The sequence below is a fragment of the Pseudopodoces humilis genome, chromosome 10 (genome assembly GCF_049639895.1).
Source record: "Pseudopodoces humilis isolate 2021_Gansu_Grassland_sample_001 chromosome 10, ASM4963989v1, whole genome shotgun sequence".
Taxonomy (NCBI): domain Eukaryota; kingdom Metazoa; phylum Chordata; class Aves; order Passeriformes; family Paridae; genus Pseudopodoces; species Pseudopodoces humilis.
Genome location: NC_142209.1, coordinates 3,106,721 through 3,119,876, shown reverse-complemented (window position 1 = coordinate 3,119,876; position 13,156 = coordinate 3,106,721). Strand labels below are relative to the sequence as shown.

General features: G+C 41.5%; 1 protein-coding gene across 10 annotated transcripts in view; it reads left to right on the top strand.

Annotated features, from left to right (window-relative positions):
- The first annotated feature begins 1,566 nt into the window (after positions 1–1,566).
- The window catches only part of CEP350 (centrosomal protein 350), a 71,262-nt gene continuing 59,672 nt past the window's right edge, over positions 1,567–13,156 (top strand). For 7 of the 10 annotated variants that reach the window (XR_001331847.2, XM_014257560.2, XM_088060152.1 and 4 more), the window contains exon 1: positions 3,520–3,650. The gene's annotated coding sequence lies outside the window, so the exon portion shown is untranslated. Of the gene's footprint in view, positions 1,588–3,519; positions 3,651–3,766; positions 3,832–5,363; positions 5,384–13,156 lie in introns of those variants that run through there. The other 3 variants (XM_088060149.1, XM_014257557.2, XM_088060148.1) reach the window with 3 other exon arrangements.

The window sequence follows — 13,156 nt, the reverse complement described above, 5'->3', positions numbered from 1 at the left end:
GAGGTGAAGAGTAATGTCTGTCTGTGTTCCTCACAGGCAGCTGATTGCTATCCTTGTATAATTATTTTGTTGCCTGGGGCAAATGGAGTCATTTGACGTTTTCCAAACTGTAAAATAGTTTGGCTCCTTCTTGAGAAATCTCACTTGTGAAGCTGAAGTGTCCCTGACTGCCAGCAGATCAGGAAATTAGTTTGTGACAGAAAAAATGTGGTTTTACAGAGCAAAGATGCCAGATCTGGCCTTGAGACCAAGAAGGGGATTTTTCTTCTTCTGTGGCCTTTAGCAAAAAAAACTTTTGAGTAGAACATGATATTTTGGAGGGGGGGCTGAACCAGCTACACACCAAACTCCAGTAAGATTTCCAGCACTCTGCAAATAGGACTGGAAATGGTCAAAGTGCTCCTTGGGTTGTGAGCAGAAGGAGCTGCAGCTGGTGAGAGCCCCTTGCAGGTGGAAGGGGGAGTGTGGCCCCTCTGCTGCTGTCACCTGTGGGCACCTGCAGGATGGAAATCACCTTACTGCCTTCAGCAGTGGATGTTGTGAAAGGGACCCAGAACAAAGCACTGCCCAGCTGTTGTTACCTTGTCTCTCACACCCTGCTCTGAGTCATGCTGTGCTGAGTTTGGAACATGCTAAGCAGGTTTGGAAATAGGAATTAATTTTTTTTCCCCCATTTTTTCACATCAACAAAATCATACCCTTCTGCAAATAAAATTACAAAAACCCACAAACTTGTGGCTTTTGTATCCTTGTTTTTGAAAATTGCGTTTGTTTGGAATGAAAAGTCCAGCTCAAACTGAGTGCAAAAGGTAAGGTAAGAGCTCCATGTTAAGACAGCAAATAAAATTATTTGCTGTACAGGACACAGCTATATGTACCATCTGCAGTGCAATTGCCAGCATGCTGTATTTAGGAAAAATAATCTGGTTTCGGAGGGGTGTAATGAAACATGAACAACTTGCCAGATTCTGTGTTACGACCTTGTGGTACAGTTGGAAAACTGTGGGAAGAAATCTGAAGCGATGCCTTTATTTTATAAGAGAACAATTTTTCATGCATTGTTTCTGCTGGCAGATGGACTGCAAAGTCGTAGGAGTAGAGAGAAGGGAGGCGGGTGTCCTGTAGTCCTCACAGCTGTCCTGTGTCCTGTTTTATTGTCAGCTCCTGACAGTTGGATTTATAATTGTATGGCTGGAAAATCTCATTCCATGACCAACAGGTGGAAGCACCCTTCCCCAAATTCCTCCATGGCCCTTGGGAGTCAATCAGGGAAAGGGGGGAGGGAGTCTGGGGGCTCTTGGCTGCAGGAGCCAGCTGCCCATTTCTAATTTTAGAAGGGGTGTGCAAGAACAGTGTGGAGTGGAAAACTTTCCAAACCTCTCTCTTAAAGCTGCAATAACCGAGATAGTGAAAGATGAGAATGTGGCTCTTTACTTTTAACTTACTGCGTGTCTCCATCCACCACCTCCAGTGCTGGGGCAGCGCTCGCTGCTGTTCCCTGCGTTGCTTTGCCCTTTACGGAGCTCGTCCAGCTGGAGAGTGTTCAACTCCTCCCGTCCTCTCAGTTTGGCTGAGAGCTGTTTGCAGGTAAACGGTTTCTTTATTTCTGATCGCTGAGAATTTCACAAGGTGATTGATTTGAGTTTTCCACAAGAATCTCCTTCTAGTCTCGCGGAGGACGTTTGCCCCTCAGAGCTTTCCACTCACTGCAAGGGAATCTTTGAAAGTGTAATCTAAAGTGTTTCAGTTAGGTTCCACTGGCAGAGAACAAACACGAGCAAAAACAGAATACAAGCCTTTTAATTTATATTCGGCTGAGACTAAATAATTTCCATGTTTGAGAAAATCCTAAAGTGATGCCTGGTTTGCCTGGAGAAGTAGGAGCGTGAAACTAGACTAACTGCTTCCAAGCAGAAAAGAGAAACTATGTTTAAAAGCATAATTAAAGAGGCAGTACATTACGAAAGTGCTGAATAATTTAAATAGGCTGCCAGTCCAGCAATATTAAGCAGTAATTTTAAGCAAACACTATGCAATGATGGGGAATGTAAAAATTGAATTTGCCCTAGTCTGCAATCAGGGCTCCCATACATTGCAGTAATATTGTTTTCATTGACTGAAATTGTCATTATTATTATTATTATTATTATTATTTACAGTCTCCTGCATTTGGGAGCAGCAAGTTTGCTCTTCGAGGACTCAGGAGGGAATTTCATACTGCTTACCACTCTTTCCCACTGGACTTGTGCTTGTCTTTCCATGCTCAGGCATTTTTTTTCTCCTCATCTGGCAAAACAAAATAATTTCCAAAGGTTTAATCGCTGACATCTCGACCTTACCTTTTCTTCCAAAAGTAGTATGCTTATGCAGGAAAATGTACTCTGTAATTAGCTTGTATATGTAAAAGATCCAAATTAAGGCTAAATGAGTATCCTGTAATTGTGATGTGATTAAATTTGGCATTACCTAAACTTCATAGCTGTAATCTCTCAGTATTTAGGGTGTTTTCCTATGATGTTCCCATACTGGAATAACTTACATGCAAAATGCTGACCATTTACTAGAGGAGAGGCTATGTAAAAATAGGTTAATCCTTTTTAGTGAAGTAAAAAAAAAAAAAAAAAAATTGAAATAAGTAGCTCCAGTAGTTACCATGATCCTTTAGTGTTTGGGGTAGGTAATTCTCCACCCCTCTGTTCCCTCAAGAAATTTGGCACCAAACAATCACACTAATGACTTAAAACCAGACTGGGGAAGTTGTAGACAGGCCCTGAAGGGAGCATTCCCAAAATAATTGTAGGAAGAATTTCTTTTTTCCTATTCTAATAACTTTCCTTCTTCAGTGGAAATAATTTTGCTATAGCTGGATAATATCTTAGACCTATTTTTGAAGCGTGGGTGGTTTTAATGCATCTTCGGGGTGGAATCCATGCATTAGAATTCAGTTTACTAACAAATTCTTCCGTGTCTATAATGAATGTTAAAAGTGAAATGAAGCCTGTGGTACTCAGTCATGTCTCTGAAGTTCTGCAAATGTTTATTTAAATTTAAATTTGGGAGAGCGTAATCGGAGACGCCCTCATTTGCAAAAAAAAAAAAAAAAAAAAAAAAGTAATTATTTTTCTAAAGATAACTTAGCTATGAACACAAATGACTAAAAAGCGGTGCCCTAGTTTCGGCTGGAGCAGCTTCAGGAATGCCAACATCAGCGCTGGGTTTAATTAGCATTGCCAAGTCCTGGCCTTGCACCAACACCCAGGGCTCTGCAAATAAAACGCGAGGGGACTGACCCGGCAGGTCGAGCTTGTAGAACTGTGAGGAGAAAAAGAAAAGCTTCGAGGGAAATATTGGAGGACCAGGCTCTCCCGAGGCTGAGGGAGGGCAGGGCTGCCGCGCCGCACCCAAGATGGCGGCGGGCGCCGAGGGGGCCCGGCGGGACGGCGCCATGCTGGGAAGGTCGGCGGCAGGCCGGTTCTCGCGAGATTTCCCTGTGCGCCGCCGCCGCCGCCGCTCCGTGTCAGTTGCGGGCCGGTAATGGCGGCGCTGAGGGGCCGCTGAGGGGCCGCGCACCGGGCTCGGGCCGCCCTCCCTCCGCCCGCCCTCCGTGGGATGTGCCGCGACCTGCCGCCGGCGCAGCGGGCGTCCACCAGGTGAGGAGGCGGCGGGGGCGGCCTGCGCTGCCGCCCCAGGCCGCGCTCGGCCGGCGGGGCCGCCCCGCCGGGGCGTCGGGCGAGGTGGGGCCGGGGCGGGCCCGGCCCGAGGAGCTGTCGGCTGTCACTTGGCTCGGCCGCTCCGCCCGGCTCCGACGTCTCCGCGGCATCCTCTTCACCCGTTAAGTCTCTTTCTAGTTTTAATTTGTTTTCCGCTGCTTGTCGTACCGGGGGTGGCTGACGAAGGGAGAGGGTCGGGGTGTTCCGTTTCGCTGTTGTCTTTTCGCGTTGTGGGGGAAACCGCCTACCCCGGGTGTTTCTGCGGAGAAACAGAAACAGAACCCGCGGTGGCCCCGCTGCCCTCGGAGCCGCCCCGAGCACCGGGACGGCGCTTTTAAAGTTTAAATGTCGCTTTGCTCGTGCCTGTGCTGTGCCAGGGCGTCCTGCCCCGGCGTTGCGGCATAGCTGTGTCTGTCCGCTCAAAGTTCTTTTGACATCCCCGGGAACATTTGCCCCGAGCGCTCTCTGACTTCATCGGTGCCATTCACTGTGCCTGTTGGAGGCATGAAGGCTTCTATACGAGTATGACTGTGTTGGGTTTTGTTTTGGTTTTGGTTTTTTCCCTGTGGATGCAGTTTTTGTGGTATATTGCCTGCTGTCGGTGTAGTTTTTGTGGAATCGTTAGGGTGGTCAGACACTGGAGTGGGTTGCCCAGGGAGGTGGTGGAGTCACCATCCCCAGAGATGTTTAGGATGTGTCTGGGTCTGGTTTAGTGGTTTAAGTGATGTAGTCGGTGAATGATTGGACTTGATGATCTTAAAGGTCTCTTCCAACCTTGACTATTTTCTGATTCTCTGATTGTTTCTGCCTCTGGATATAAGCTGTAGCTCAGCAGCCAGGCATCTCCGGGCACATTGTGTAAGTTTGCAGGTAGAGGTTTGTCTGTCAAATAGCTTCATTGTGTAGGTGAACAGTCCACTGTCTAGAAATTGAAAATTTAACACCTTTCTGGCCGTTTGGGGTGGAGGGGGGGTGGTCATCTTAAGCTGCTTCGACTGTTATACTGATTTGAAAACTCAAAGTACTGTGACCAAAAGTGTTTTTGTGAGACAAACCCGTGGAGCTGTAAGTGATTCACGGCTTTGCAGTGTGCTCTCAGGCTGTCTGCAGAGACGGGCTAAGTTTTGCTGTCTCTTTGCTATCGTTCTGGTTGCTGCAACAGTTCCATTAGGTAATGCTTGAGATAATTAAATACAACTGAGGGTGTGGCCACGTGAACACTGTAAACTGTCGAAGGTTTTGGTTTCTGTGAGTGACGCTACTTTAAACAGAAGGTGTCCCGCTCCCACTAAGCAGAGCAACTTAATTTATGTAGTAATGGCACATTTCTGCAAGGGACCGGGGTTACTGTGGAAATTACGTGCACCCAAGGAGCATTCAATGGCAGCACCTTGAGAGAGGTGATTGTGCTCCTCTGCTCTGCTCTTGTGAGACCTCACCTGGGGTGTTGCATACAGTTCTGGTGTCCCTAGCATAGAACGGACATGGAGCTGTTGGAGCAAGTCCAGAGGAGGCCACGAAGTTGGTAAGGGAACTGGAACCTCTCCTGGGAAGACAGGCTGAGAACGTTGGGGCTGTTCAGAGAAGATTGTGTGGAGACTTCACAGCATGTTCAGTATCTGAAGGGACCTGCAAGGAAAGCAGAGAGGAACTCTTTGTTGGGAACTATACAGGTAGGACAAGAGGGAATGGCATCAAACTGAGAGACTGGTTTAGCTTAGTCTTTGTGTGGGTTTGTTTTACTAAGCTTTGGTGCATAGCTCAGGTTTGAACACTTTACTGATAAATGTGGATCATGTCTTTTATGTCTTGAAATAACTTTACTGGTAATTTGTATCACCATAGCGAGAGTTTATCCTTTAAATGGATAAGAATCTAATTTTGGGGTTGCTACATCTATACTGAAGATTTTGTTGGCTTGGATGTAATGAACTTCGTGTCTCCTTTCACCCCTCTACCAGACATACAGCTGCTTTCTGCTAAAAAGTTTCGTTGTATCAAGCAGACTTGTGGATAGTCATTAATGTGTTTAGTCCCGTTGACTTTAGTGTGCTCAGATGAAGCTGCAGTCCTATTAATGCATTTCCAGTTAAGTTTGAAATCAGGAGGGTCAGTGCACACAGCACTGGATCTATTCTGTATTGCCATGTCTGGGAAGTGAGTGAAGCTGCACAGCATAACATTAGTGGTGTGATGTGCTGCTGCTGCTTCTTTCCTCCCACTTTAACTATCCTGGCAGCAGCCTGATAAACTGAAACAAAAGTCACCATGAAAGAAAAATTATTAATTTTCTACCAGGTTAGTGAGTTGAACTGGCTTGTGATGCAGTCAGGTGAGCATTGCATCTATGACAGAGTGACATAATTGCTAGAGAAGGTAGCAAGGAATGTTTGGATTCCTTCATCAGTGTGGAGCTGCTAAATCTGCTCAACTCCACCTCGAAAATTTACATCAGAGAGCCACCTTTTTATCAGTACAGCAGAACTGTTTAACTCTGCCATTGATGTACTTAAACTAATTCATGCCATTCAAATCAAATATGAGTGTTAATGTGAGATCAGGTATAGTGCTACAGTAATGATAACAGAAGGACTTTGGTGGTTGAGTGCAGAAAGAAAACTTTCCCAGTGCAGTCAATATATTAGGCATGTGGCTGGATTAGAACAGAAGTGTAAAATTTATCCATAGATGTAAGTACTTGGAAGATAGATGTGTATCATTGTGCTAATGATATAATAGGCTTTAATGGACTGCTCCATTGAGAATAAAATTACTTTTGTGCCTAAGTCTGAAACCTTTGTCAATATGCTAGAGAGAGAATAGAGCAAATAAATGAACTAATCAATTATACCAGGTCAATTGAAACTTGGTGAATGCTAACAGAAATTCTGGCTGGTTTAGCTTCCTAAGAACACTTCTCATCGATGACAGAATTTCTCACTAAGTCACATCCATGGCAATGCACCAGGTGGAGTTCTCATACTGAAAAAGAAAAACTTTTAAAGGGATGGTGTTTTTTAAATATGAAAAAAATAACTTATTATTACATTTAGCTAGATCAAGAGGAAGTCTTTTAGCAGAGTCCTGGTCTCTGCCTTTGTAATGCAGTGTTTCAGGTCAGAAACAGAGCTGGTGGTCACTGTTCAGCTTGTCATGAGGTTTTTGTGTTTGGGGTTTTTTGACATCTTGTGGTTTCATTGAGACACTTCTTAGGTGCTCCTTCTGAATGCAATTCTGAGCAGAGGCAACAAAGGTGAGAAAGTGGCATTTGGAACATTTTCCCTGAAGTTTTCATCCACTTTACTCTGCTTTGAAAGAAAATAGCGATCATCCTGAAGTTGACACAGTCGCAGGTGAAGTTGCTTCTCTGCTTGTATGTCTGTAGTTGTGTTGAGAGGTTGAAAGTTGCTGTCTTTCTCGAAATTGACAGGTCTGGTTCTTGTACTTGGCTGAGAGCATTGGCTATAAGTTCTAAGAAGAGTCCCTCACAGTGGAATGTTCCTTGTGAGACGAGGCAGACCTCGAGAATTTGAGCACATTTTGCTGAATGGATTTATTATGGGTCACAGGAATTGAAATCTCCTAATGTGCAGTTTCTGGTAACTGGAGGTGGAACTACTGAACAAACTCTTGGTTTGAAGGCTGAGGAAACAAAATGCAGGAGTACTTTGTTGGTTCTAGAAACCGGAGTATTTTCTTCTCTGTCATAAATGCTAAGATCTTTGAAGTCAAAGAAAATACAGAACTTGTGAATGGATAGGCAAACCCTTGTGTGCATCTCCTTAATAAATGGATGCATTCTCTGTGCCTTTGTACTCTGATTTCTTCATGAACAATGAATCAAGTTACACTAGCTGTCACAACATTCATTTCAATAGATTTCCTCAGAGTTCCTCCTGGCACGTGATGCAGCAGAGGAAGACATTCAATGCATTTAACTTTCAGTAGAACCACTAGTGCCTTTTTAGGGTGAGTTTTATTTTTTTATCACTTCTCCATCACTTGTGATGAAGCAGAGACACTTTTGCAAGTTGCTATGTCTTTTCATAGCAAAAGGATGTGGTAAGTGTTCATTCTCAGTACACAGTTGGAAAGAATCAGAAATGTTTCATTTATAGAGAAACCTTCATTATAGTTTGGGTGCAGATTTAGTAGCTGACTGGTGCCAGTGATTTAATCGTAGAACTCAGGAAACACTTTTGTATTTTCTACTGGGTTTTTTGACATTTGATGGATGTGTGTTTATGTCATTTATCTTCCTGGTTAACAGCTAGAGGTAGTGACACATGCTTTGAAATTTTTAAAGGCTCTTCTATCTGCAAGTGTGTGGTGTATCTTGATTGCTCTTTTTTTGTACTGCCTTAGTATCCCTAAAGCTTTTTGGTATCTAGCTTAAGACAAATCAAATTTTATTTAATTTCTTTTACTTATGGAGCTTTTTGTTTTGTTTTAATTCTTTTCCAAAGTAATGACGATCGGTATATGAATTCTTCTGGTATATATACTGCTTGTACTACAAGACAAAATATTGAATATTATCTAAAATTAGATCACTCAGAGCAGCTAACATTCATGAGCTCCTTGGGCATTGCTAGTGTTCATTTCTTTTACATTTCATTTGAAAGCTTATTGTATAAATGAGCATTGGAAGAAGGTGGAGGGAGGACCTGCCTGATTCTGCAGTGTCAGCTGTAGATTCTGGAGATGTGGAGCTTTTTGGACAAACACGTCATGCATTTGTTTGTTGTGCTGGAATTTGTCCTCAGTCCTGAGGAAGGTCAGTACATTGCCTGCATCTGATAGTGTTGAAAGGCAAAATTTTCTCAAAATATGCTCTGGACAAAGAAAGAATATGTCACTCTTGTATCAAAAAACATTTCAAAAGCCCATATACATAACCAAAAAAAAGGCTTTGTACAATGTATTATGGATATTTTTAACTCTCATTTAAATGGGATAATGCAATATGGTAAGAACTTGGATTCCGGAAAAACGAGTAGGTTAACGTTATTTTTATTTCAGACTCAAGCATATCATAATAAATTGTATTTTGTGGTATTTGAGAAGACATGGAAAGTGTTTCTGGAATCTTTAAATATAATTTCCATCACTTTCAGCAGACTGGCTCAGCAAAACAATTTGCTCGACTGGGTCTGCCTGTGCCTGTCCACCCGTGTCTGTTACTGCCAGCAATGCAGAGCTTCAGCTGCACAGACAGGAGCTCCAGAGGGCCTTTCAAGATTCAGAAGTCACCTTTGTATTTATACATGGAAACTTAAAAAATGTTTTTGCAAACAGGAAAAACCCATCCCGAAAGCTGATTATTTGTGTCTGTGTGCAGTTCCTCCCCAGACAGACGTGCACTGTGTGAGGTGTGGGTGCAGTGGGACACACTGGGGCAGGGTGCCCTTGAGCTCCAGTGGTATCTCCACTGGTAAAAAGAAGGTGAATGGTTCTTGTTTTCCCCAGTCCCACTGTTCTCCTCGAGGCAAAAGCAAGAGCAGCTTCACACATTTGCTCCTGGGGAGCAAAAGCCAGTACAGGGCTGAGACTGATCTGACTGTTCATCAGTGTTTCCATCCCTTCTCATTCTGCTTGCATGGAGGGTGTTGCTTAGAGTATGACATAGATAAAACTAATAAAGCAAATACAACAGGCAAAATTATTTTAGCCTGTACCAGACTTCCAGTTCACTTTGCTTTACCACATAAACCAATTGACTTTCTGCCTGAATAAGGCAAAGAGAGACCCGGGCATAAAGAAAGGAAAAGATGGTTTCTTTTATTGGCACTGGCACCTTATTTTTGCTTAACTGCATGAAATGTTGTCCTTGTGCACTGTGTACCCAGTTTGTAGCAAAATTTGCCACTATGTGGCTAAAACATGTGAGAATATCCCATAGAAGTCAGTGTTAATAACTTGTTTCATTCCATACTCTTAGCAAACCTTCATATTTCCTTTTGTGTTATCCCTTTCATTTCATATCCCTTGTGTTTTTATAAGAAAAAAAGTCTTGAGGAATACTGTTCCCTGTGCATACTGGTATTTTTTTTTTCCATAACCACTAATTTTTAGTGTAAATAGCAATGGGTGATCTCTTGTTCACATTATCTTCCTTCTCTGAATCTGCACAATGCAGCTTCCTCCCCTGTTTCCTTCTTCCAGTGCCATGAATTCTGAGTTTCTTCTTTCCTTCTCTTACCAAGTCTGTGCTACTAAGGAAAAAAAAACCTTACCAAAGCTGTTTGAAAAAAAAAATCACATTGGACAATATACAAGTTTATTTTCTTCCTTTTTGCTGCTCTCTATGCCAGTTCTTCAAAAATTCATTGCATTTCTCTCACCTTCCTAGCTTTCTCATTCTCTTCCTTTTTATATCCTGCTTCTCTCACCATTTTTCTTTCTCTTTTTCCCACTCTTGTTCTAATCTCTTCACATTTTTGTATATCTTTGCTAAGCATATTCTACTTTCATATCTCCTGCTTTTTTAAAAATGCTGTGCTCTTAACTATGTTGACCTCTTGTTTTGCTGTCCGTTGTACCTCTCAATGTCATCCTTGGTATGTTTAGTATTAAATGTATTGGTTTCTCATGTTCCTTTTTTATATGGCAGTGGTTTTCCCTTTGTTTCCATTTCCTCCTTTCCGGTGCTTTCTCATGCATTTTCTGATCTGTCAGTTCTCTTAAGTGTCTTCTTATAGGAGCAGTGTTTGTAATAGAGAGTGGTTGTCAGGTCCTGTATCCATTCCCCTGCCCAGTTTCTTCCAGGAGTTCCGAGTATATTGTTTCCTTTCATGTTTCCTCTTAGGTCCTCATCTGTAGCAGTTCTGCTGTGCCTGCTCTTGTGTACGGTTTTTTTTTTTTTTGGACATGTGAGTAAAGAATGAGATGGGCACTTGATGTGGGATTGAAATGTCAGAACACAATGGTGTTTGTATCTTAATCACTCACCCAAGGAGGGGCTTGGCAAACCAGCCTTGAATGGACCTGTGTGGGATGTCTGTGTCTCCCAGTGAGCAATCCAATAATCATGAGATTAGTTATGTTGATTCTGCAGACTTCCACCTTTTTTTCCCAAAAATCTTAAGATTCTCAAAGCCTTATCCAGCCTGCAGATAACCTTTTGTCATCAGTGCTGTCTCCTCAAAAGTTCCTTGGTATTTCAACTTTTGAGCTCAGTCTCTTTGTTTAAGGTCAGTATTAAATAGAGATGGATCATTTAGTTTAGCAGAACGAGATCTCTTTGAAGCAATCATTTCAGAATGTAGTTTTTATGTATTTTATCTAAAAGTTATTAATGGGATTTTGAGACAACTTTTGTATTGATGGAAAATGTGCTTTAAAAACAATTTAAATTTCCTTCATATAATTTTTTGTTTAGTTAATATTAATGGTAATGTTAATATTAATATTAATTTAAATGTATTTTAGTGTTTAACTGGTCTATTACCCTGCGTGCACATCCTTTAAAAAGACATGGTAAATGTGTCTGGATTTCTTTCTTTTTTATTCCCCACTCCTTTCTGTACTCTTGGTGACATTAAAGAGTCTTCTCTGTCTGGTTGAACTTTTTGCAGAAGCAGGGTATTGAATTGTACAAGTCCTTATTTTTTTTTACAGAGTGCTGATTATTCATGTAAGCTATAGCAATAGAGAGAAGTTATTTTAGTAATATGTAGGAATTCAAAGGTTTGTGGAAATCAACATAATTTATTCGTAGGTTTTGAAAAGTTCATCAATTTCTGCTACCCATCCAAAGGATTGGGAGAGGGACACCTAAACCCCAAACCTTCAGAGTTATGATTACATCAGGACTGAAAACTACTGCAGCGCTGCCTTCCTGAAACTGTAGACAGCTCCAGAGTGCTTGGTTCTGATGTGTCTTTTTTTTTTTTTTCAATTAGCAGCAATCTGAATTAAACAAAATTGCTCAGTGAACCTCAGGGGCTGCTCTGAAGCCAGTGAGGATGGAACTTTGCACTTGGAGCTGGTACTGCAGGTGTGCATTAGGATAAGTACAGCAAGATACTTTCTGATTTCTTCCCAGCTTGGAGGAGAGGTTGAACTGCCATTAATTGAGGGGAAATAGAGGCTTTTGAAGGAGATAGAATTATTGACCACTGACCATCAGCACACACCTGTGGGAATAACTCAGTGTCTGTTATCCTCACAGATTTGTGCTGATGACCACTGGGCATTGTATGCACTATATAAAGTGTTCCCTGAAGTGTTTCACTGTCTAAGTAAGTTCTCTTCAGCTTAGGTAAAGGACTGGCAGTTTTTAGTGTCAGGATGAAAGCTATTAACAAGCAATTGCAGATTGTTTAATCTTGTACTCTTCATATAGATTTAAGGAATACATAGAGAGTGTTACAATTTTACATTTGCAGGGCATCCTAAAATAAACTATATAGATTTGTGCATGTAAAATATAAGGAACAATTATAGTCCCTGATTAAGTTTTCTTATCTATACTAATAATTCTAATGATAAGAATTAAATCCCAAGCAATTACATGAAGATGGATACTTAATCCTTTAATAGATGCTTGCATGTCCAGAAGTATGCTAAATTTACATATTGAGTAGGTTTTGTTACATATTTGGGCAAGAAACTGATACTGATATGGTACGGTATTTTCAGCAGCTCTCAAAATCAGTTCTCTATGGAAAATTCCCTCATTTTAATGAATATTTATTTTCTACATTTCTTGCCCAACAGCTCTTTTCTCCAATGATGGAGAAGATCAGCTGGATGATTTCCAGGGCAGGGCATTGCTGTGATTTACAGAATGAGTGATGTGAGGCACAAAGTGCCCTTCTGCATGAATGAGCTCTTCAGCACCTGTCCTAGAAGCAGAATTTTCTAACTACACTTGGCTTGATGCCCATAACTATTGGATACTTAAAAACTTAACACACCCACCTTTCCTTTCTAGAATTTCTGCATTATTGTGGACTTGTGTTTCTGTACCTACATATATAAGGTTAGATACCTTTTCCTCACTCTTTCAAACACTTTACTTGGACTCATCAAATAAAGTCTCAACTAAAGTTCTTTTGAAGACTTGTGTTCTTATTACTGATAGTTTTTCATGGGGCATAAAAGCAGTTTTTTGGGATCACTTACTGCTATAAATACAAGATATATGACTGAATGTGAGACTAAACTTTACTGCTGGTCACTGTAAGTATCCTTAAAACGACATATGATAAAAATCCATGTCACAAAATATATGGGTAAAAATATGTTTCAGTAAGTAGTAGATAGTGTTAGTTTTGGTCTGCTTTTACCAGAAGATTGATCTTTATATTTGGTTACTTTTTTATGTGCCACACAGTGTAGAGAAGTGAGAGCAAAAAAAAAATTTCAGCAATTAAAAAATAAGGAAAATTACATCTGGGAGTTCATGAAAGAAGAGAGAGGAAAATGTGTTTTTATGACTC